The following is a 23900-nucleotide window of genomic DNA, read 5'->3' on the forward strand; positions in this document are numbered from 1 at the left end:
AGCCTGCAGTGAGCTGTGATCATGCTGCTGCACTCCAGCCTGGGTACAGAGCAAGACCTTGTTAAAAAAAAAAAAATAAAGCTCAAGTGAATTGTTTTAGATAGTGTGTGTTTTCTTTCATTGCACGTTTGCTTGGGGAGCTTATTTCTGAACAGACTGCAGAGAGAAGTTCCTTCCGTGGAAAATGGGAACAAGCCTTTTTCCCGGCTTCACTCTTCCAAAGCCACCTTTACCTTCACAGATTGTTGAGAGTGAATGTAGTTGAAGTAGGTTGTGTTGAAAAACACGTGCAGAACACAGACATCACCGCAGACCTGAGGGCTGAGACTCAAGCCTCCTGGTGACTCTAAAGTATGGCCAGCCATTGTCCTTTTGTCTGTTGGTGAGTTACATGTGTATCATAGAAGATGTAGAAAATAGAGCCTCGGAAAGAAATTAAAAATCACCTGACTTCCCTTAACTGCATTACTGTGAGCTAAATCACAGAGACATTCTTTTTAGATGGGGTCATTTGTGTTCATATCTGCACCCTGCTTCTTTCACTGGGTGGTTTCACTGGCAGTGCTGACGTCGCCCACACACCATCCACCTGTGAGCCATCCCTGGCGGGAGGTGGAGGGCCATCTTCCGCGGAAATTATTTTCAGTGCTGTTTCGTGACCCCTCGCTGATGGAACACAGTGGTTCACCTACCCCTGTGCCCTCCCGGTTTTAACATGTCCCTTCCAATCTTCCTTGCTAAGATTGGCATCTTTGCAGCATTTCTAAGCAGTATGTACAGCCTCACTTCGCAGAAGTCATTCCAGTGCCCTGTCCTGAAATCAAGTCATCGAGGATTTGTTGACCACCTCTTATGCAGGAGGCACCAGTCCCAAAGCAATTTGACTTTCTGAGGCAGTCGTATGCAATACGTACCCCCCCTGAACAGACACTACCTGCCCTTTCTCACTTAATTCAGCTGTAGGCTCCCAGAAGCCCTTCTATGTAAAGCCTGGATTTTTTTTTTTTTTAGGCACGGTCTTGCTCTGTTGCCCAGGCTGGAGTGGAGGGCACAAGGATGAGTGACTTCTGGGCTCAAGGGATCCTCCTGCCTCAGCCTCCTGAGTAGCTGGGCCCACAGGCGTGTGCCACCACACCCAGCTAAGTTTTACAACTGTTTTTGTAGAGAGTTTCCCTATGTCGCCCAGGCTAGTCTCAAACTCCTGGGGTCAAGGGATCCTCCTGCCTCAGCTTCCCAAAGTGCCGGGACTATAGATGTGAGCCACTGCACCTGGCCAAGCCTGGATTTTTGGGGGGCTGTGAGGCTGCACTGCCAACATGAGCCAGTCTCCAAGTGCTCCGGGTCTAGTAAGTCAACAGGGGAGGCTTTCAGAACTCAGCAGCTCCTCACTGGCTCTGGGAAAACTCATTTAGCGATTTGTGAAGGACCTGGCACAGTGGCTCACCCCTGTAATCCCAGCACTTTGGGAGGCCGAGGCAGGTGGATCACCTGAGGTCAGGAGTTCGAGACCAGCCTGGCCAACGTGGTGAAGCCCCATCTCTAATAAAAATACAAAATTAGCCGGGCATGGTGGCACACACCTGTAATCCCAACTACTCAGGAGGCTGAAGCAGGAGAATCACTTGAACCCGGGAGGCTGGGGTTGCAGTGAGCCAAGATCGCGCTATTGCACTCCAGCCTGGGCAAAGAGCGAAAGTCTGTCTAAAAAAAAAAAAAAAAAAGAGAGAAAGAGAGATTTGTGAAGGTCATGAGCTCCAGCCCATTTCACTGCTCCATAAAATGCTACGTTGGTGAAATGGGCGGGATGAGTTGCTCTGTGGACACGCAGCCCTGGAGCTAACAGGAGTATCCTGCATCCCACCACAGGATGTGCTGAGTCCACTTGGAAGCCCAGAAAAAGCCTCTGTGTTTAGCCCTTCAGTTTCTTGCCTTAGTGTTAGGCTGGCGCGGGCCTTCTGGTGCTCAGGGCCCCCGTTCCCTGGTCGCATTTTACACTAACAAGGGCTTCATGCAGCCTGCGGCCCAGGGCGTTCACAAGCTCTCCTAGCTCCGAAAAATCGAGGGGTTCCTTGCCAGCTTCTCTGGCTCCTGTCTGCCTCCTCTTTGTTCCCTGGCTGGTGTTGGGGTGCTTTCTGGACAAGGGTGAGGGGAGGGGAAGGAATCTGAGCCAGTCAGTGTGCCCACACTGGGGGTGCTGCAGGTCGCGTTTCACCCTGGCACGCCCTGCCTGCCCCATGACATGTGGCGATTTGTGATGGGGATCATAATAAAACTTAGCCTGATTAGAGGCATGTGGGAAGCATGCCCAGCACACGTCTCAGTCCCGTCCCTCGGAGCAGGCCAAGCTCGGGCGGCAGGCAGCTGCCTTGCAATTCTCAAGAGTTTCAGGAACTGGACAGGGGAAGGTTGGCTTGCGATGTATTTCTCTGGGTTCATTTGGTGCCGGGATTGAGTATTTCCGGTGGAGACAGTTGTTGGAGAGCTCCTGGGGAGACAGGCATTTTGTGGTTGGTTGCATTGTGATCCCACAGGGAATTGGTTTCTTGCCTCCAGGAAATGGCAGTAACATCGGGGACAGCAGCAGTTGCAGGACGACAGACGTGTCACTGAGGGTGCAGGGTGCTATGGCTGGAGCTGCTGCTGTTCTCCCTTTCACTGGTGGGGAAGCCAGGCCTGGCGAGGTGCAGGCACTTGCTGAGGTCCCAGCGGCCAGACTGGAGCCCAGAACTCTGCCTGCACCTGAGCACAGTGTCCCTTACCTCCAGCATCTGAGTCCCATCGTCTAATGTGGCTTTAACCTCAGGATCGGGCCTAATTCTAGAATCCTACCTGCGAGACAAGCACTGTAAGTCGCTTCATTTCATATATGGGGAAACTGAGGCACCGAGCAGTTTGCTGAAGCTTTGAGGGTCAAAAATTGAATGAAAGTTGTTTGAGGCTGGGCGCTGTGGTTCATGTCTGCAATCCCAACACTTCAGGAGACTGAAACAGGAGGATTCCTTGAGTCTAGGAGTTCAAATCCAGCCTGAGCAACATGGTGAAACCCCGTCTCTGCAAAAAACATGAAAATTAGCTGGGCATGGTGGTGCATGCCTGTAGACTCAGCTACCCGGGAGGCTGAGGTGGGAAGATCACCTGAGCCCAGGAGATTGAGGCTGCAGTGAGCTGCAGTCATGCCATTGTACTCCAGCCTGGGCAACAGAGCAAGACCCTCTCTCAAAAAAAATAAATAAACAAATAAAGGTAGTTTGACCAGGAACATTCAACCTTAGCTTCCCTCTAACCTCTAGTGGCTTCCCCACTTCTCTGCTTAAAAGAAGCTATTTCTTTTCTCCAGCCTCAGCTTCCTGTCTCGTCAGCCCCATAGAAACTGAGCTCTTCAAATTGAACGAGGACCCCAGAACACGGGAGTCTGTGCCGAGTTTGGCACCAGGGATGATGTGTGTGGTTGTATCTTCTAGGGACAGGGGCCCTGGCTTTTATCTGCTGACCCCTGTGGAGGACTCCTGCGGATTCCCCATCTACCCATGAAGAGCGGCTCCTGCGGGGTGGCCCGGGTTACCCCAGCAGCAGCCCACCTGGCCAGGTTTGAAGGGCTTGGGCAGGACAGGTGGTATCTGGGTCCTTCTCCTAGAAATTGCCTTTTTATAAATGCAGGCCAGGCTGTCACCTTTATTTATTTATTCATTCAGTCACTTAGATTTTAAACTTGTGTTGACCTTATAGTCAACTGATAGTTCTGAGTAGTTAAGTTAGATCCTTAGGGGGTGACAGGGCAGGTGTGTACCAGGTTAAGGTCTCTCTTGCATTTTGTGGGTGGCTGCCTGCAGTTAAGCAGGGCTACCGTCTCTCGGCCCAGGGCTTCTTGTTTCATGATAAATACAGAAGCCGATGTTTACCTGCCTCTGGTAGCGGACATAGGGGCATCTCTGAGCAGAGAGCAAGCAGGGGCCTGCGGAAGGGGTTAAGAGGGGCTGGGCAGGTGACCAAGGTCACCATGGCAGGGATAAGTCACGCTGATGGCATTGTGTGGCGAGAAGGACACCTGCCTCTGGTCTTCCTCTCGGTAACACACAACCCAGTCTAACTGGGAGAAAACATAAGACAAACCCCAGCCGAGGGGCGTCTTACAGGATACCTAACCAGGCCTCCTCTACTGTCAAGGTCCCCCAAAACACGCAGTGTCTGGGGAGATGCCCTAGCCAAGACGAGCTTAAAGAGACACGACACCTAATGTCATGTGGTGATCTGGATGGGATCCTGGAACAGAATAAAGGACCTCAGGGACAAACATAGGAGACCCGGATGAAGGACGGGCTTTATTGTTTGATGATAGTGCACCGACATCCATTGTGACAAAGGTGCCGTCCTCCTGTAAGACACTCACAGGGAAGCCGGGTGGCAGGAGGCCTGTGGGAATTCTCTGTATTATCTCCACGACTTTTCTATGAATTTAAATCTATCCTAAAAGAAAAAGCTTATTTAAGAAAATAGGTAAGAGTGGTTAGGAAGGCTGGTTGGAGGCTGGGGTTCCAGGCCTGACCCTCTGCACCCGTGTCTGCTTCAGGGAGATGACACTGGGCACCTCCTGCCGGGGAGAAGCTCAGGGTCCCCATTTCTTGGCCGGGAACTTCCCTTTCCTACAGACCCTCGCTTGGTGCGCCATGGCAGCTGGGCCCAGGCCTCCCAGTTGGGCCGAGGCCCATCTGTTTTCCCAACAGCACATCCTTTGTTCTCTCCAGCCCAGACTTGTAGAGGTGAGCCACCCTCCTGGCCAGTGAGGAGCTTCTAAACACGGAGGCAGATCAGCTTTTTGCCGAGTGAACTTGAGAACCGAAGCAGAGCTGCAGGGACAATGTTGCATTATTAAACTGCTCTGAAACTCAGAGCCCAGAGCACCCGGCTCTGGGGCGATTGGCAGGTGTTGGACCTGCGGCCGTGGCGCCAGCCCCCACTAATCCCATTAGCGACTTAGGGGTGAGTGGATGGAAAACAGGATGAGAGTGTCTCTCCCCCAAAGAGGGCTGGTTCAAGTATGAATATTCACAGCCACACCGAGGCACCTGCTCGTTAGATGTTTTTTTTTGCTTATGCAGTTAGTGCACAGAGTGAGCCCTGCGCTGGGAAAGACGCGCACACGCATATGCACACACATGGGCACACACACACATGCGTGCACACACACGCAGACCCTGAGACCCTGCACTTGAGTTTCTAGTCTTAAGCAAGAAGGGTGTCACCGAGGTTGTGTCCTGCAGCTGCTAGTGGCCAGTCTGTCCCACTTGGATGGTCTGTTTCTATTTTATTTTATTTTTTACTTTTTTTGAGACAGAGTTTGGCTCTTGTTGGCCAGGCTGGAGTGCAGTGGTGCCATCTCTGCTCACTGCAACCTCTGCCTCCTGGGTTTAAGCAATTCTCCTGCCTCAGCCTCCCGAGTAGCTGGGATTACAGGCATGCGCCACCATGCCGGCTAATTTTTGTATTTTTTAGTAGAGAAGGGGTTTCACCATGTTGGCCAGGCTGGAATCGAACTCCCGACCTCAGGTGATCCGCCTGCCTCAGCCTCCCAAAGTGCTGGGATTACAGGCGTGAGCCACCATGCTGGCAGTCTGTTTCTATTTTGGCATTTCCTCACTGCACCTGGAGAAGAGCTTCATTCATTCATTCATCCATTCATTCATTCATTCAACAAGTACCTGACAGCCTGTACAGCAGTGGTGCCAGGTGAGGAGGGTGGGTAAAAATGCAGGGTCCCCCTCACTGCAGTCACTGCGGGACCAGGTACTCTTTTCCTGCGCCCCACACCGCCCCAAGGCCCCACTGGTCATCCATCCAGCACTCTGTGCTCGCTGACTGGTGCAGTGAACTCTCCGGCTGGGCTCCTTTCCTGCTGCAGGTGCCGCGTCTCTTTCTTAAGAAAGTTCTTTTGTCCGGGTAACATTGGCATGATTGAATCAGTGCCAGAGCCAAACAGGATGTGGTTCTGGGCGACTCCCAACTTCCAGCAAATCCATGGTTGTTTTCAGTTACCTTAAGAGGGACAACTGAAACAGAGACAAGCACCCAACAGTAGGGTGCTTCGAGGTCCTGGAGGGGAGCCCTGGCCCTGTGGAGAGAGACCGAGTCGGGCAGCATCCGTGGCCTGCATTTGAAACTGAAGGGCAAGAGGCTGGTGAGATCCGAGAGTCATGCCGCAGCACGGAGGAACAGGCTGAACCTCTGGAGGAACGGCTCTACCTCCAGGTCAGGCTGGAGGCTTTTGCATTTGGTTTGGCGAGGAGAGACAGCAGGATTTCTGGGTGCTGGACATGCTTCTGGGTCAGAGCTGGTGCGTTTCTTTGCAGGGCAAGGTGGACAGGAGGCGGGGATGCCGGGGAGGCATCTGCTGCATTTCTTGAGGTTTCACAGGGTGCAGACCCCCTGTCCTCACTGTTCCTTGGGGTGCCAAGGGAGCAAGCCATGTGGTCCCTGAACTTTGAGTAGATACAGGTAATATTTGAAAATATTTGGGAATGTTTACACAATCACAAAAACAATGAACACTTGTGTAGCCACTACTCAGGCCAAGAAATGGAACTTAACTTTGAAATTCCCTTTGCCCCTCCCAATCCCAGCTTCCAGCTCCCGATCCTCTCCCCTTCCTGCAAAAATGTGTTTATCAGATAAACCTGAAGCATTTAAGGGAGTCCCTGTCCTGAATTTCGCAGTTGTCATTCTCTGCTGTTTTTTAGTTTTATCACATGGGGTTGTGTTTCTAAGCAACATCGTTTGTTTTTGTTTTTAACTTTTATATACATGGAATCATGCAGTATCTTTTGTGGCTGGCAGACTCTGAGATGGCCTTCAGTGATCCACACCTCCTAGTGTTCACATCCTGTGAAGTCCCCTCCCTTTGGCGTGAGCCGAGCTAGCAACTTGCTTCTAACCAGTAGGATGCATCCAAGTTGATGCTGTGCCTTCCTCCCGTGATTACGTTATGTGGGCTTAGAACTTCTTCCTTGACAACAGATGGTCTCCCCTGCTGGCTGTGGTGGAGCAGGCTGCCATATAGAGAGGCCATGTGGCAAGGAACTGAGGGTGGCCTCCCCCGGCAGCCAGCATGCAGTTGAAGCCTCAGTCCCATGGCCATGAGGAACTGGATGCTACAACAAGCAGGTGACCCTGGAGGACCACTCCCCAGTCTAGCCTTGAGATGACACCCCAGCCTGGGCCAAGACTTTGATGGCAGCTCTGTGAGAGGCCCTGAAGAAGAGAGTCTCTTCTTCACCAGTTAAGCCACATCTGGATTCCTGACCTACAGAAGCTGTGCGATAATAGAAGTCTGTTGTTTGGGGCGATTTGTTACACAGCATTAGGTAGCTAATACATAGTCTTGCAAGAGTTCCTTTTTTGGCTGAGCATTATGTTCTTGAGGTTCATCTGTGTTGATACCTGTAGTTGTAGTTCATCTGTTTTCATTACTATGTGCCTTTCCCCTGTAAGTAGTCCCCCCCTTATCTGCAGGGGATACAGGGCCCCCAGAAGGTGCCTGAAACTTCAGATAGTACCAAACCCTAATATGTACTATTTATTTTTTCCTATGTATACATGCCTGTGATAAAGTTTAGTTTGTAAATTAGGCACACTGAGAGATGAACAATAATGAATAATAAAATAGAACAATTATAGCACTATATTGTAATAAAAGTTGTGTGAATGTGTTTTCTCCTTGCCAGAATATCTTATTGTACTGTAGCACCTGTTTTGGGACCACAGTTGGCCAGGGGTAACTGAAACCATGGAAACTTGGGGTGAGGGGGGACTGCTGTATGTTAATGCCTCAGCTTAATTATTCTTTCTGCTCCTGAAGGACAATAGGTTGTTTACAGCCTTTGCTATCAAAAACCACACTTGCTGTGAAGGTCTTTGTACATGACTTCCAGCTCAGCGTGCAAATGTTTATCTAGGGAGTGCGGCTGGGCCTTGGCTGCCAGTCCAGCTCCACTTCCCGGAGCAGCCTTCAGGTTCGCCCAGGCTCCTCCGCATGCTCCCCTCCCTCAATATTGTCCGCCTTTTTTTCACTTGGGGGGATGGTCTGATGGGTGTGAGATGGTATCTGAGTGTTTTTATGTTCTGCCAGAAGCTAATGTTCACTGACCATTCTGATTTCCTCCCGTGCGGAAATCCTTTTTGTGGTTTTTGCCCGTTTTTCTTACTGAATTGTAGGAGTGCTTTTTGTTTTTGTATTTTTGAGACAGGGTCTCACTGTGTCGCCCAGGCTGGAGTGCAGTGGCACACAAGCTCTGCCCACTGCAACCTCCGCCTCCTGGGTAGCTGGGATTACAGCCTTGTGCCACCATGCCTGGCTAATTGTAGGAGTGCTTTGAATTTTCTGGAAAATAAGCCTCTCTTAGTTACGAGCATTGCAGACACTGCATCCCAGTTTGTCCCTTGCCCTCATGGGCTTTTAAAATCAAATCAGGCACAATTCTGAATTTTTCTGTCCCGGGAGGATACTTTGCAGAATTACACTTTTGCGGCATTCCTAGTCCTGGCCTGTGTGTCCTGGTCTTTGGGTCATGGACTGGTGCCTGTGGACTCGGCCCCTGTTTATCGCTCTTGCTTGATGCTGCCTTCCTGAGGTGGAGACTGCTGGGCTCTGTTCCCGTCTGTGGCTCACCCTCTAGTCTGGGAGTGCTTTCCTGTTCAGATAGCTCATTCCAACCTCTTAGTCACTTTGGAGAGCCTCGTTCAGTGAATCAGCACGGGACCTGGAGCCCGGGGACCCCTCACAGCCAGGCCAGTGCATGCTTGGAATCTGCAGTTTGTCTTAGGCCCCTGAAGGTGATTGCTTGACCGCAGAGGAATGCACGGGTCTGGGGAGAATTTGCCCAGCGTGTTTAGAAGGAATGCATTCCTGGAGAAAGTTAAAATTAGAAAAAGCTGCTACATTTCCTGCCATTCAGTCGCAGTTGGCTGGTGTTTGTTTGCACAAGGATTCTTTGGTAACAATCTGTAGTCGGTTTCTGGCGGAATGCGAGGTGAAGTCACGATTTTCGGGATGGAGGTGAGCGGTTTCCACCGGGATCTTTGTTGTGGGAGTGACTGCTTTGTTTTCCGAGTTGTTGCAGAATCATACCGGAATGGAAAAATATTACCGAAACAATCCCTTGTTGATAGTTAGCAAGAAGATTATTTTATTTATTCTAGAAAACAGCTTTTTAGTGGGAAGCACATATCGTGGAGCACATCTCTTTGTAAGCTCGGCTGCCATTTTCCCGTCCCCGCCTCCTTCCTGGGTGGCCACCTCTGATGTCGCCTCCTGAGGCTGGGCTTTTTGGGAAACTCCCTCTGACTGGCACAGGCAGTGGGGTCCAGGTTGAGCAAATACAAATGCAGAATACCCGGCTCCATTTGAATATCTGGGGTAATGTACACTAAAACATTATTAGTTGTGCACCTGAAAATTCGATGTAACCGGGTGTTCTGGGTTTTGTCTAGAGACCTCTCCCGGCCCAGCTACACTTTGAAGCCCCCTCTGTCCTGGTCTCTGGTGGTGCCTGGGCCTCTCCCAGCTGAGCGGGGCATCGCTGGCACCAGGCGGGCTATTGGCACCAGTGGGCACACCTGTGGCTTTGCAGGGTTTTGTCCACTTCTGTGTTGGTGCCCTCCTCCTGCTGGTGCTGGGCTGGGGTTGTGTGCCCACTTTATGGAGGCGGAATGGAGAGGCCGGAGGGTTACCAGCCTGTCCAGTAGTGTGCAGCTCGTAAATGGAACTCTTAGTCTGTAGGTTTCAAAGCCCAGCAGCTGGAGGGCACAGGAGAAATTAAACCATCTTCCTCCCTGGGGAGCAAGAAAAAGATGGTCAGAAACTCACACACAGGGAGGAAGTGCTGTGGGGCTGAGAGTCTGGGTGGCAGGTGGGCTATCCCCGAGACCTGGGAACACAGGCTGCGGGGAAGCCTCAGTGTGGGGCTTGAGGGAGAGGCAGTTTTTGCACAGGCAGGGAGGGGACCAAGGAGGCATTCCCTAGTCACAGGGGCAGTGGGCAAATGGGAGGAGGTGGGATATGTGTAGGGGAGTTTGAAGGTGGGGCCGCTGACCTGGCTGGAGTGACCAGTGGATGCCATGGAGTCTGTCCACGTGGGGTAGGGCAAACTGCAGAGAACCCCGAAATGGGGCAGGGAAGCCTGGCTCCAAGGGAGGAAGAGGCAGGAAGGAGCAGGGCACCCTGTGCTCTTGAGCCGGGGATAATACAATGATGATGAGGCAGTGGGGCTGTAAATTTGGTGGAGAGATGCAGCTGAGACCAGCGGGGAGGTGGTGGATCGGTGGACCTGAGACCAAACTGCCGATTACAGGTGCTTGGGAAGCTTCCTTTTCTGTTCAGGCAGCAGGTGCTATTGATGCAGCTGCTGCTGAGCACTAGTGCAGGCCTAGGGGCTGGGTGGGGATACAGAAGTGAGCAGGACAAGTGGGTTCCTGCCCGCAGGCCATACAGGCCAATTTGCCAAACACCTGGATGCCAATTCCCCAGGGCACTCCACACAGCCCGTTCAAGGTGCTTCTTGTTCTTGTCCACAGATTTGTGCTTGAGAAGCTCTGAGTTCCCGTCTGTCCACCTGCATTGGCATATGGGTACTCTATAAATCATCCATCCATTCAAACATTGGCTGACTGCACCTGCTATGTTCCAGGTTGTTCCTGGTGAACAGGACAAAGTCCTTGCATTCATGGAGCCTGTTCTGGTGGGAGAAAAAGGAGAGAAGTAAATGATAGATACAAGAATGTCAAGAGCAGTGGACGAGACCAGGGGAGGGAGTGGGCAGCAATGGTGTGCTTGTGTTTTTGATACGGTGTGGTCGGCTGAGTAATCCCTTCCACAAAAAACCATATTTCTATCCTAATGCTCAGAACCTGTAGGTGTTACCTTATTTGGCAAAAGGGACTTTGCAGGTGTGATTCATTGAAGGCTCTTGAGATGGTGAGATACCCTGGATTACCCAGATGGACCCTAAATGTTATCACGAGTCTTTTAAGAGGGAAATGGAGATCTTACCACAGCAGGAGGCCCTGGAATGATGGGAGCAGAGACTGGAGTCCCGAGCTTTGAAGATGGAGGAGGGGCCCTGAGCCAGGAATCCAGGCAGCCATGGGATGCAGGAAAGGGCAGGGCCACAGAAGCAGCTTGCCCCCTCGGAGCCTCCAGAAGGCACTGGCCCTGTCGTCAGCCCAGTGGGCCTGGTTTCAGATTTCCGGCCTCCAGAACTGTTGGAGAGTCAATGTGTGTTTTAAGCCACTAAGTTTGTGGTAATTTGTTACAACATCGATAGGAAAGTCATGCAGGGTTCTGCGGCTTTGAGGGAGTTACGTTTGAGTAGAGCCGTCTGAGGTTGGGGCTCGGCTTCCCTGCTGACACGTGGGCTGGGGCCACAGAGCCTGAACCAGGATCCAGGCCTAGCTAAGGGTCAGGAATCCCTGCTCTGGCAGTTGTCCTCAGCCTGGAAGTGACCCACAGTGCATATACATGTGTATGAGTTTTCGTTTGTTTGTTTGTTTGTTTGTTTGGTGCGGGGCAGGGTCTCATTCTGTCTCCAAGCTGGAGTGCAGTGGTGCAATCATGGCTCACTGCAACCTCGACCTCTGGGCTCAAGTGATCCTCCCACCCCAGCCTCCCGAGTAGCTGGGACTGCAGGCACACATCACCATGCCTGGCTAGTTTTTTTGTTTAAACTTTTTGTAGAGACGAAGTCTTGCTGTATTGCCCGGGCTGGTCTCAAACTCCTGGGGTCAAGCAATCCCCCTGCTTTGGCTGTCCAAGGTGTAGAAATTACAGGCATGAGCCACTAAGCCCTGTCCTTTTCAATGTAAAAATGTCAGATGAGGAATCCATCCCCTTTGCTGAGTATAAGTGTATCTTATTAACAGAAGAAAATATTTGCTTGGCTTTCTAAATTGGGAATTTCTAACAATCCGTAACAGCCCACTGGCTTTGACCAGAACCAACTGAGTGCTCAGGACCAGAACCGACCGAGTGCTCAGTTACATCACTCAGCTGAGTGCCTGTGTCGTGGACAGAAAACCCAGTGGTCTAGCACCATTTACCATCTGTCCTGGTTTACAACCCCTGAAAGCAGAGCCTGAGACAAGGACTTGGGTGCTGATGTTTTCGGGGAGATGACTGGTCCCAGCAGTCCATCCAAATAGAAGAGGGTGAGAAGAGGGAAGAGGAAAATCTAATCGGGGGTCAGCTACTGAGCTAGTGGCCACTGTTAACCAACTATTAGGGCTCCATCATGCTGGAGACGCATTTGAGGAGCCATGAGACTATGCCCTAGAATTGTCTTTCTGGAGGCCAGGAGGCGGGGGCGTCGACCCCACGGCAGCCCCGGGGGCTATATGTCAGCAGCGCATCCTCCATCCTGCAGGCTGACCCGGGCTTGGGGCTGTGGTGTGCTGGGATAGCGGAGCACCTGCAGATCACACCCCCTATTCGGAGAATATCTTGACAGCGCAGCAACAGAGTAGTGAGTGTACAAAGATCTACTATAGCTGGCCTTCCACTTCCACGAAGTCCTCACTTTGTGGCTGTTCCCTGGGAGTCATAAGAAAGGCACATAGTTTAGCTCCATCCACCAAGACTTGAGGCACCTGCCAACATCTGCCTTAATGACTTCACAGACAGTCAGTGTGGCGGAAGCTGTTTAGAAGAATATGGGAGAAAGTCAAAAGTGTGCGTGAATAAAGGGGAGCGAAGTGGGAAAACGCATCTCACCTGCACACACATTTTTGACTCTTGTGCACAAGCATTTTTGACCCTCTGTGCACAGCTGTTTTTGACACTTGTGCATAAGCATTTTTGACCCAATGCACACAGTCGTTTTTCACTCTCTGCGCACAGGTGTTTTTGACCCTCTGTGTGCAGGCATTTTGACTTTCCGCGCACAGGTATTTTTGACCCTCTGCGCACAGATATTTTTGACCCTCTGCGCACAGGTGTTTTGACTTGTCTGTTTGTAACATCCTCCCTTGATGTATGTTCGGGTGAAGCAGCCCTCGATGCACACCTGTGAGCTCAGGGACTGGGCGCAGGTGAACCAGCCTGTGACACACGCCTACGAGCTCAAGGAGAGCCGTGCAGGTGAACCAGCCTGTGACACACGCCTACGAGCTCAAGGAGCGCGGTGCAGCTGAACCAGCCCTGGATACATGCCTATGAGCTCAGTGTCCATGTGCAGGTGAACCAGCCCTTGATATACATCTATGAGTGCAGAGACCACGGTGCAGGTGAACCAGCCCTTGATATACACCTATGAGAACAGGGACCATGTGCAGCTGAACCAGCCCTGGATACACGCCTATGAGCTCAGGGTCCATGTGCAGGTGAACCAGCCCTTGATATACACCTATGAGCTCAGTGTCCATGTGCAGGTGAACCAGCCCTTGATATACATCTATGAGTGCAGAGACCACGGTGCAGGTGAACCAGCCCTTGATATACACCTATGAGAACAGGGACCATGTGCAGGTGAACCAGCCCTCAACACACACCTATGAGCACAGAGACCACGGTGCAGGTGAACCAGCCGTTGATATACACCTATGAGAACAGGGACCATGTGCAGGTGAACCAGCCCTTGATATACACCTATGAGCACAGAGACCATGTGCAGGTGAACCAGCCCTTGACACACACCTATGAGCACAGAGACCACAGTGCAGGTGAACCAGCCTCTGACACTCATCTATGAGAATAGGGTCCACGTGCAGGTGAACCAGCCCTTGATATACACCTATAAGCTCAGGGTCCATGTGCAGGTGAACCAGCCCTTGACACAAACCTATGAGCTCAGGGTCCATGTGCAGGTGAACCAGCCCTCGACACACACCTACGAGAACAGGGACCATGTGCAGGTGAACCAGCCCTTGATATACACCTATGAGCTCAGGGTCCATGTGCAGGTGAACCAGCCCTTGACACACACATAGAACAGGGACCATGTGCAGGTGAACCAGCCCTTGATATACACCTGTGAGCTCAGGGTCCCTGTGCAGGTGAACCAGCCCTCGACACACACCTATGAGAACAGGGACCATGTGCAGGTGAACCAGCCCTTGATATACATCTATGAGCTCAGGGTCCATGTGCAGGTGAACCAGCCCTCGATATACACCTATGAGCTCAGGGTCCGTGTACAGGTGAACCAGCTGTTGATATACACCTATGAGCTCAGGGTCCCTGTGCAGGTGAACCAGCCCTTAACACACATCTATGAGAACAGGGACCATGTGCAGGTGAACCAGCCCTTGATATACACCTGTGAGCTCAGGGTCCATGTGCAGGTGAACCAGCCCTTGATATACACCTGTGAGCTCAGGGTCCATGTGCAGGTGAACCAGCCCTTGATATACACCTATGAGAACAGGGACCATGTGCAGGTGAACCAGCCCTTACTATACACCTATAAGCTCAGGGTCCATGTGCAGGTGAACCAGCCCTCCACTCACACCTATGAGCACAGAGACGACGGTGCAGGCGTTATCTCTCTTATTCATGAGGAGGCCCAGTCATTCCCTCCCTACCCTGAGTTGAGGAGGAAGGATAAGACTTAACTGTGGTCCCAGCATTTAGTGGCAGAGCCAGGATTTGAGTCCGTATTTAAATAAGGTCCAAGTCTTCAACATACTGATGTTTCCCAGATATTTTCACCTTCCTAAAGGTTTATTAGGGGGACAAAACTCTTTCAAGACTCCATCACAAACATTCTTAGTCTGTTTCAGGCAGGAATGTTAACTTCTACTTTTAAAGACTTGTGATTTTATAACCTGCCATGGGAAAAGGAAATGCAGGATTGGAGCCTGGTCTGGAATCTTACACCCTCACTTGTCCACGTCCTGTCTTACTGCAGCCTGTGTGGTCTTGGGATTGTTCTGTTTGTGTTTGTCGTTACTCTGCATATCATGGCTGGTGGCTTTAGGTTAGGATCCCAGCTTTTCACTTCCTGATCTCGGGTGAGTCTTTGAAACCTGGTCAGCCTCAGTTCTCTTATCTGCTAAATGATGGCATGATGATACCTGTCTGGCCTACCTCATAGGGTTGTGAAAAGCGACCGAGAGGCCAGATGGGAAAGTATGTTATCAACTAGGATACATTATGCTAATGATTTTATTTTATTTTTTTTGTGATGAAGTTTCACTCTTGTTGTCCAGGCTGGAGTGCAATGGCTCAATCTTGGCTCGCTGCAACCTCAGCCCCCCAAGTAGCTGGGATTACAGGCATGTGCCTCCATGCCTGGCTAATTTTTTGTATTTAGTAGAGATGGGGTTTCACCATGTTGGTCAGGCTGGTCTCTAACTCCTGACCTCAAGGGATCCACCCGCCTCGGCCTCCCAAATTGCTTGGATTACAGGCATGAGCCACCCCGCCCGGCCTGCTAATGGTTTTCAGAGGCAGCATCAACATCAGCTGGGAGCATGTTAGAAATGCACATTCTCAGGCCCACCCCAGACCTACAGAATCAGAAACTGAGCGTTGTTGGGCCCAGCAACCTGTGTTGTAATCAGCCCTTCAGGTAATTCCAGTGAATGCTGGTGTTTGAGAACTACTGCCTTAGTCACAGAATTTCACGGGTGTTGTATGCAATTTCTACTATGTATTTGGCACTCAGTGTCTGGTATATTTCAAAGAAAAAAGAAAAAAAAAGACAGGGTCCCTGCCCTCAACATGGTCTACAGGCTGGAAGAAAAATTAAAGCAAGAGAAACCCACATGAACTGGATGTACGGTAGAGCCCCATGTTACAGTTGAGGAAAACGAGGCCCAGGAAAGATAAGTCATTTAGCAAAGGTCGTGGAGCTGGTGTGAGAAACGTGAACCCACACGTTTGACTCATGACAATCTCCGGACCCTTCATTCCCCAGGCCGCCTCCCCCCAACATGGGCGGCTCATGGTGCCCCCCTACTTATCCATGCGAGAGAGTTCCAAGGTCAGAATCAAAGCCTAGGACGCCTTCCTTGAGACGCTCTCCTTGGCTCGCTTTTAGGTGGTGATTGTCGAAACCTTGGATTAAAACCTTCACCCCCCACAGCCACGGTAGAGTCCAGAATGATGAACTAGATCTTGTGAGGCTCCAGAAGTGATTGGTCAGTGAGTTGAAAAAGTCAAAGTCTAGAAGAATCATTAAAAATACAAGGAAAAGCCAAGTGTGCATGGGTCTTCCAGTCTTTCTGTTGGGTGCGGGTCTTTTCTGAGTGTGGGTTTGGCCATGGTGTCTCCTGTGTGACCCACATGCATGATGACGTCATTGATTTCCAGTCCAAGATGGTGCCATGACACAGGGACACTGGTGAAGCCATCCATGCCCAGAGTTCTCCTAGAGTTGACTGCATTTTCCTCAGGTGTTGAATGTCATTTAGCTTGCCAGCCACATTTTTTTTTCTTTGAGTCAGAGTCTCAGTCTGTCGCCCAGGCTAGAGTGCGGTGGTGTAATCCCGGCTCACTGCATCCTTCGCCTCCTGGGTTCAAGCAATTCTCCTGCCTCAGCCTCCCAAGTAGCTGGGACTATGGGCGCCCACCACCACGCCTGGCTAATTTTTTGTATTTTTAGTAGAGACAGGGTTTCACCGTGTTAGCCAGGATAGTCTCGATCTCCTGACCTCATGATCCGCCCACCTTGGCCTCCCGAAGTGCTGGGATTACAGGCGTGAGCCACCACGCCCGGCCCGCCAGCCACGTTTTTAAGTGATTCACCTTTAGCGAGTCTTTCTGAAACATTCCACTGGAATTGCCAAGGGAGCTGCCCTTGTCTCACCCCTGGCCATCAGTTTATGTAGTAATTAAATATGTAAAGTTTCCACAACAAGGACCCCAGCTCCAGCCAGGGGAGCAGAGCCCAAAGGGGAATGAGAAAGTGGTCTTCCGGCCACACAGGTGTAGTGGGCCCTGTGTCTCATTGTCCTCCCGTCTTCACACTCAAGGGCAGGGGGCCTCTGCCTCCTCCACCGCCCTGCCAGGGAGGAAGGGAGTTCAGAGAAGGCAGCCACTCGGTGCTGCGCGGGTGCGAGGAGGAGCTCACCGTGTGTAGGGGGGATGCATGAACAGGTGAACAAAGCCGTTGCGGGTGCTGGGTGGGTGGTTGTCTCAACGCCCCTCCTCCATTTTTATGCTTAGTATTCATTCTAGGTTTAACACAGGAGAGAGGAAGGTTATATCCCATTCCTTATCACATTCTCTGTAAAATTGGAAATTTTATGTAATTACAGGAAAGGTAAGTGAAGCAGTTCTGTGTTCTGCATAAGAAAATGTAACGTCCATCAGGTGAGATTTCAGGCCCTCTCACTTGGCTTCTTCATCCATCTGTTGCCCAAATACGTTGTCAGTGTGTAAGTTTTAATAGTGTTGATTTTGATAGCATGAAGTAGAAAGGCTTTTGTCCGTCTATCAGAGTGTCACTTTCTCAGTTCTGTAAATTGGTTGTCTCAGAGTGGAATGATCTGCCCTCATAGAGAATGAAAAACCTGGGGTTGGGTCGGCCATGAAGTCTCTGTGTAGTCTTGGACGTGCCGTGCATGAGGACTGATTGTGCGAATCTGAAGCTGGAGGAGGATGGCGTCACTGTGCTGCCAGAGCGGGGCCAGAGATGCCTCCCCTCTTTTTGAGGTTGGAACCAGCTCTAGAAAGAAATGGATGTTGGGCCCGTTCCCGTCTCCCTTTCTGACCACACCTACGTCTGCTTTTCTTTCCTTCCCTCTTGCCATCTCCTACCCTAGCTGGTCTCTTGGCAAACACTCCTGGCATGCAGCCATGTACCCGGGCGAATGCCCACTTCCGTTTGGCTTGAGCCTACATCCCGTCTGGCCCTTTGCCCACTGCGTAAGTAGGAAGGGTAGAGAACAGGGCTTGGCACACTTTTCTCTGTAAAAAGCCAGAGAGTAAATATTTTCCGCCTTGTGGGCCATGAGGTCTGTGTCACAGCTCCACTGTTTTGGTTGCACAGAAGAGCTATTGATAAACTGGTGGGGCTGGGCTCTGTGCAACTTAGGTAAGGACACTGCGACTTAAATTTCCTATCATTTTCATGTCGTGAAATATTACTCTTTTTATTTTCCCCCCAACTGTTTAAAAATAGAAAGACGTTCTTTGTTCATGGGCCATACAAAGATAGGTGGCCAGGTTGGATTTGGCCCGCGGGCTGTAGTTTGCCTCGGGTTTGGACAAGAATTTTCAGGGTGAACACCCCTCATCCAAAAATTTGAAATCCAAAATGCTGCAAACTCTGAAACTTTTTCAGCACCGACGTGATGCCACAAGTGGAAAATTTCTCACCTAATCTCACATGACAGGTTGCAGTCAAAACTCCAGAACAAAATTATGTAAACTGTTATATAAAATCACCTTTGGACTATGTGTATAAGGTACGGATGAAACATAAATGAATTTAGTGTTTAGACTGGGGTCCCATCTGCAAGATATCTCATTGTGTATGTGCAGATGTTCCAAAATCTGAAATCCAAAGCACTTCTGGTCCCAGGGATTTTGGATAAATGGTACTCAGGGTGTATTTAGTTCTACTTTGTAGTTTGGTTCTACTGACTGGCTCTGATGTCTGGTGGTGGGTGAGGCTGGAGCGACCCCAGTCATCCAGCTGTCGGGGATGCAGGCTGTAGAGGCTCCTCTGTCCAATGGCTCCATTGATGTCCACTGTGGAGGCTTAAAAAATCTAAGAAATAGGCTTACACGTTTTCCAATTTACTCAACACCAGCCTAACATTGCTTCACCTCAACCCTTCAAGAATGTGTCCCATAACTAAGTGGGTTGGACTTTTGGGCCTATACCTGAAGTTGTTGGAACAAAATTAGTTTTGTGTGTTCCTGCATATTTCCTGGGAACTCATGCAGGTCTGGCCCTGAAAGACTCAGCTCTGCAGAGTGGACCAGCTCTTGGTGTGGTCAGCACAGGCCAGCCTGTAGGTTGAGTTGGGTGAAGAGTTCACGGAGCATTTTCAGATCTGTCACTCCCTCAGCAACCTCTGAGATGGGCAGAGCCGTGAGAATTCCTTTTCCCAATTTGCAGATGAAGACTCTGAGGTCTGATGAATTACTTTGACGGGGCTGTTGTCAATGAACCACAAACTGCTGGGTGGTTTGCACAGTGGAAAGGGATTGTCTTACAGGTCAGGAGGCTGGAAGTCCAAGATGAGTGTCAGCAGGGCCGGTTCCTTCTGAGGCTGAGGGAGAATCAGTTCCAGCCCTTTCTCCCTTAGCATCTGGGGGTTTGCAGGTAGCTGTTGGCTTGTAGAAGCCTCACCCCCCATCTTAGTCATCCTGTCACCTGTCCCTCTCTGTGTGCATGTCTGTTGAAACTCCCCCCTTTTATAAAGTCACTGGGTCATATTGGACTGGGGCCCACCCTGGTAATCTCACTTTAGCTTGATTGCACCTTGAACACTCTGTCTCCAAATAAGGTCACTTTCTGAGGTACTGGTGATGCATACAAATTTGGGGGGATGCAATTCCATCTATACCGTTGGGAAATGGGGTGAATAGCTGTCTTGGTGACTGTCCTGGAATGAGGATTTAGGACACGGTGGTCATCTCTGTGTATGAATATAGCTTCCTGTCTGGATGTGGTAGGGTGAGGACCATGAGCCTCATATCATTTATCCACTCGCCCTCCCAGACCCTCTGAGGTGGGATCAACTCTCTGCAGATTTGTCACCAGCTGAGACTGTCAACCATTGTTAAAACAGCTACTCAGATGGACAGAGTGACATAACTGCCCTTCTCTCTGCACCGTGGGAGAAGACACTTGTGTTTTGAGCTGCTGAAGACAACAGAATCTTGTCTTCTTGGCATTGTGGTTTTTGGAGATTTGCCCCAAATCATGGTTAATGACAACACTGATGTTTCTTGAAACAGCCGGAGAATAAGGCATCCTCTAGACTTTATGCTAATTCCATCCACCCACGCTAAACCGTGTGGTTTTCTTGGGGCCCCTGAAGACTGACGGGTCCACACTGGTGTCTGGTGGTGCCCACAGGAGAACAGTGCTTGACTGAAAGATCGTACCCCGCTCTTCTCAGCAAGGCGATCCTTGTCCAGAGACCTTGGGCCTCTGGAGAGGTTGATCAGGAGTTGGGGAGGTGGAAAGGGGCCAGCGGTCTTGTCCACTGAATCCATCCACTGGGACCTCCCGGACATGACGAGCCAGATTCTCTCCTCCCTCCACTCCAGCACTGAGGGGCTAGTGGTGCCACATGTGCACCTGTCCCTGCCCAGGGTCCAGTTCTGGCGTCTCTGAGCCCCCTGTCAGGGCAGCTGTGTCCTCCCATACTTAGGCATGAGGTATGAGTTTACCCAATCATCCCCCTGTCCAGGGAGCCTGCCGGGCTCAGCTTCAGGACCACAAGGCTGTTAAGTAAAGACGCTGCCTAAAGAACCTGCCAGAAGGAAAGCTCCAGAGGGCTTGCAGGGCCCTTATCCAAAAATGTGAAAATAATCAGTGCTGAAAGCCACAGTGACGGAGGGTGTTGTCAGCGCAGCCTCTCTTTAAATAGAGAAAGGAGCACAGCAGCTTTTTGGAGTTGGGGCGAGGTGGCATCTGGAGTTTCCAGCGAAGATTTATTTTGTGCCTTGGGGGGCAGGAGCTGGGCAGCCTGGGGAGGGCTGGGCAGCAGCGAGGATGGCGAGGCTGAGGCGCTGGGCCACATGCAGGTCGTTTTCTTCGGGGTGGCTGGAGGGCGGCTCTCCAGGCAGCTCCATGGCCTCAGTAGCCCCCATGACCAAGTGGAGTGGAGTGAGCTGGGGGAGGAGTGTCACAAGAAGGAAGGCATTGTGGGCCCCTGGAGATGGATGCGTTCCTGCCATGTAGCTCTGGGTCTGGAGTCCCTGGAGATGGACGCATTCCTGCTGCGTAGCTCTAAGTCTGGAGCCCCTGGAGATGGACACGTTCCTGCTGCGTGGCTCTGGGTCTGGGCAGCACCTGGAGATGGACGCATTCCTGCCGTGTGGCTCTGGGTCTGGAGCCCCTGGAGATGGACGCGTTCCTGCTGCGTGGCTCTGGGTCTGGAGACCCTGGAGATGGACGCATTCCTGCTGCGTGGCTCTGGGTCTGGGCAGCACCTGGAGATGGACGCATTCCTGCCATGTGGCTCTGCATCAGGAGCCCCTAGAGATGGACACGTTCCTGCCATGTAGCTCTGGGTCTGGAGCCCCTGGAGATGGACACGTTCCTGCTGCGTGGCTCTGGGTCTGGAGACCCTGGAGATGGACGCATTCCTGCTGCGTGGCTCTAAGTCTGGAGCCCCTGGAGATGGACACGTTCCTGCTGCGTGGCTCTGGGTCTGGGCAGCACCTGGAGATGGACGCATTCCTGCTGTGTGGCTCTGGGTCTGGAGCCCCTGGAGATGGATGCGTTCCTGCCGTGTGGCTCTGGGTCTGGAGCCCCTGGAGATGGACGCGTTCCTGCTGCGTGGCTCTGGGTCTGGAGACCCTGGAGATGGACGCGTTCCTGCTTCGTGGCTCTGGGTCTGGGCAGCACCAGGAGATGGACGCGTTCCTGCCGCGTGGCTCTGCATCAGGAGCCCCTAGAGATGGACACGTTCCTGCCGTGTGGCTCTGGGTCTGGAGCCCCTGGAGATGGACGCGTTCCTGCTGCGTGGCTCTGGGTTTGGGCAGCACCTGGCAGGCTTTGGGGTAGGCCTTGCCCACAGCCTGGGAGGCTGGGGAGTTCCTGTGAAGGGAACTGGGTCCTTCCGGGGAGTACCCGGTGGGGCTTGTTGTCCCTGCCTTGGGCTTGTCTCAGGAATGGCCGCGGCAGAGTGAGGAGGCTGAGATGAGCCCCGGGGGTCGGTTTCTCGAAGCCCCCGTCAGAGCTGATGTTCGGGCCACACGTTCTCTTGGGGTGATCCGTTCTGTGTCACTGGACTCACCCCCCCCTCATTTCCTCACTGGCCCAGTAGTAACTGCGGCCACTGGAGGCGGATCCCCACTGAGGCTGTTTCCATCTGTCCTTTATGACGGCTTGCGATGGACCCACCTGATGAAGGGGCCCAGCAGTGCCAGTGCCTGCCTAGAATTCAGGATGGAGATTCCGAGAACCCTGACCACGGCATAGGGGCTTGGGGTACAAAGGAAAGAAGAGGCACTAGGTTCTCAGAGATGCTGGTGCAGTGGCTTTTAGAATCAGAAAGAAAAAATGGGAAATGCACGCTCACGGTAGAGGAAATGGGAGAAGTTGCAGAAGTCTGAAAAAGGCAGGGACATATACCATGAAGCCAGCCTCATTCGTAGTTTCACTTCCCCCAGGTTTTTTTCAGTGCCCTTTTATTTCTTTTAAGATGATGAGATTTTCAACTGTTCTGTCTTGACATGACTCTTTGGAGAACGAGTACTTTGAGAGACATTCTGAAGAGCTCTGAGCAACATGGTAGACCCATTTCAAAGGAGAGGGATGGACGGATGGCGGCGTCCTGCCTTCTCTGCCGAGAACGGGGCCGCCTTGTGATTCCTGTCCAGAAAATCAGCCTGGGTGCAGGTGGCTGTGTTGGAGCTGTGGTGGCACCTGCAGTCCCGCCTGTCTCTTCCCACCCTTTGTTTTTGTCTTCTCTGGTTTCAGATCTTTTGTGTTTGTGCATATATTTTGTCACATTGTTGCGGCCTTTTTCGTAGTGTTCATTGAGTCTTTTCTTTTTGCCTGTGTGATTTTGCACATCGCTTGTACCCGTAGAAGGTCCGTGTCTACGTAGAGATCAACTATACAACCAGATTTTCTATTACCTATTGGGCGGTTTCCTTTCCTCCCTCCCTCTTCCCCTCCACACCCTTCTATTGATCTGGAATTCATTTTGTCTTTGGGTGTGAGTTGAAGCCCTGAAGGGGGGGGATCTGTGCTCTGAACACCAGCCAGTTGTCCTAGCATCACAGGGAATGATTCTTTCCTTCTTGGGTGATTGTGACGCTCCTTTTAATTGCATGTTAAATATTTACACGGATGGAGGTCTGTTCTGGGCTGTCTGGTTCCTGCGGAGGATGAGTGGCCATGATTGAGGGAAGGTGTCCAGAAGGAAGTTCCCACTCCTTCTTTCACAGTCTGATGAGGTCCTGGATTCTTCTGAAGTCCCCGGGGCCCACTCTGTTATTCCTGTGGAGGAAGCCAGCCTGAGGGGGAGGGCGTCGTGGTGGCACCTGCAGTTCTGTCAGTCGCATTGATGTTGGCTGGTTCTGCTCTCAAAGGCGCCGGCTCTGTAGTGATGTCAGCGCCGTGTGACTTGAGGAGGAGACCCCACTGCTGCGGTGTGTCTGGGGTTCATCTTCAGGGCGCAGCTGATAAGATGCTTCTGTTGCGCTCACAATGCCAGTCATTGCAGCAGAAGTAATGGCAGGTGACGGGAGACTCAGTGTTGGGGTGAGAAAAGGCACAATAAGCTATTGTCAGAGGCAGGGTTCCCTGTGAAGCGGAACGTGACGCAGAGGCCACTGGGCAGGACGTTTAGGTTTGCTGGGGAGCACAGCAGCAGGGTAAGAGGACAGTGAGGCTGGGATGCAGCCTCCATGCAGCCTGTCGCTTTCTCCACAGAAGCTCTGGCCTGGGCCGGACTGCCGAGTCACCCTGATTCAGGAGTAGGGTGAGAGGCAGGCTTTGTTACCCCGCGCTGGTCACTGGCCTGGTCATTGGGTGCAGGCTGGCCCAGGAAGGGGGCTGATGTGGCCTCAAAAGGGCTCTTTCCAGTGAGACAGTTCTGGGTGGCCCCCGGTGAAGGTCCTTCCGCTGGCCACTCTCCAGAGTTGGCTTCAGAAGGGGACCTGGGGGCCGCGTGGCAGCGTCCACCACCATCCTCACCTGCCGTGGAAATGCACCGCAGAGCCCGTCTGTCCTCCAGGATGTGAAGGGGCCCTGGCGGGAAGCAGGCCTGAGTTCTGC

At 51.8% G+C, this 23900-nt stretch overlaps 1 protein-coding gene across 1 annotated transcript in view; it reads left to right on the forward strand.

The window, feature by feature from the left end:
• SH3BP4 (SH3 domain binding protein 4) overlaps positions 1-23900 on the forward strand; it is a 105012-nt gene that overhangs the window by 20848 nt on the left and 60264 nt on the right. The window lies entirely within an intron of this gene.

This window comes from Pan troglodytes, chromosome 13 (assembly GCF_028858775.2).
Source record: "Pan troglodytes isolate AG18354 chromosome 13, NHGRI_mPanTro3-v2.0_pri, whole genome shotgun sequence".
Taxonomy (NCBI): domain Eukaryota; kingdom Metazoa; phylum Chordata; class Mammalia; order Primates; family Hominidae; genus Pan; species Pan troglodytes.